We start from the raw sequence: 1,497 nt of genomic DNA, 5'->3' as shown, positions 1-1,497 counted from the left end.
TATATAAAGAATTTGCATACAAAACACTCTACTATTTATTTAGATACTGGATTTTCTAACAGAAAAATTATAAAAATCACAGTTAAATAAATAAACATTCTGTCTACGAACCTGTCTAGGATACCTTCCCAGCACCAATATTTCCAATTTACCCAACCATCAATCATCTGGGATATACTTGATGTTACATTCCTCGATATCACTCTAAAATTTTCTTACTATCAAAATATAGCTCAGAAACATTGTACACAGTAACAATACTCTTCCAGCAAGCCTTTGGAGTATAGAATGCCATGACACACTTCCTTAAATTAGTAAAAGTTGAGTAGAAAACTCTGTTGAGAGGTAAGTGTTAGGTAACCGTGCTGATACCCAGATGAGTCTATAAACAAAAGTCAGTAGTGGGTTTTGCGCTTTAGGAGAAAATCGAGGAGACAGAAAGATTTAACTTTAGCATTGATAGGATTCCTCCCTATGTTACATAGAATATTTCTTCCCACTGTCAAATGTGCCCAAGATTAGGGAAGAAGAGTTTCCTCTGTGAGTTCAAATTGAACATCCACATCTAGAGATCAGTACAGATTGGAATAGAACCCTGGAAAAGGGAATATGACCCCGCCCCCCAAATGGATAAAATGTAAGTATAATATGACAGATTACTTCCATGATTCCAAAAAAGGTATAATTATCTCTGAGGACAGTCAGCCCTGTAAAGAGTCGAGACTGATTAGTCTAGTCTGTTGTTTCAGGTACGTCTTCTTTCACCATTTCTGTTCACCTTTGTGGGTCCCATGAGTTTGATGGATATAAATCCCTCTGGAATGATCTTATCCATACTGTTGACAAAAGTTACTTTACAAAAATGGAATTTTGAGGACAAATTCTAATTTGGAGTAAATGTCTCAAAATGGTAGATTTAGGCTTCAATGGGAAGATACATTAAGATGTTTGTCACTTGAGACTACATTTAGTCAAGCATGAATGTAGATAAGGAGGAACACTGTTTGGCTGCACCAGGATGAGCTATCAGTAATTCTAGACATTTACTGATGAACAGTGTGAGGAATTGGAGGCAAATTCTCATAGATGTAGAAAACCAGAAGGCTAAAAACAAATAATCGGTGATTCATTTATTTCACCGTGTTTAAATAATACTAAAAACCATATTATTACATGTAATTTGATTTTTTAAAAAGAAATAATGAATTCCTATGTGGCAAGAAAAAAATCTTTGTAATCTGCATGTTACTTTTACATACCTAAGCTCTACAATGGAACATAGTCAAAAAATAAAATCATTTTCTTACCTTCTATTTTATGTTTTGCTTTTCTATGGCCAATGTCAATGTCTTACATTCATCATCACTTCCCTTAATTCTGTCACAATTTTCTGAATTTTTCAAAAGAAAAAAATTTTTGATGAAAGTTTATCATTTTGACAGAGAATCCAGTTCAGTAAAAAAAAAAATACATAAATAAACTTATTTAATACATGTG

This window comes from Sorex fumeus, unplaced genomic scaffold, assembly GCF_029834395.1.
Source record: "Sorex fumeus unplaced genomic scaffold, SorFum_2.1 ptg000094l, whole genome shotgun sequence".
Taxonomy (NCBI): domain Eukaryota; kingdom Metazoa; phylum Chordata; class Mammalia; order Eulipotyphla; family Soricidae; genus Sorex; species Sorex fumeus.
This window is presented reverse-complemented; position numbering follows the sequence as displayed.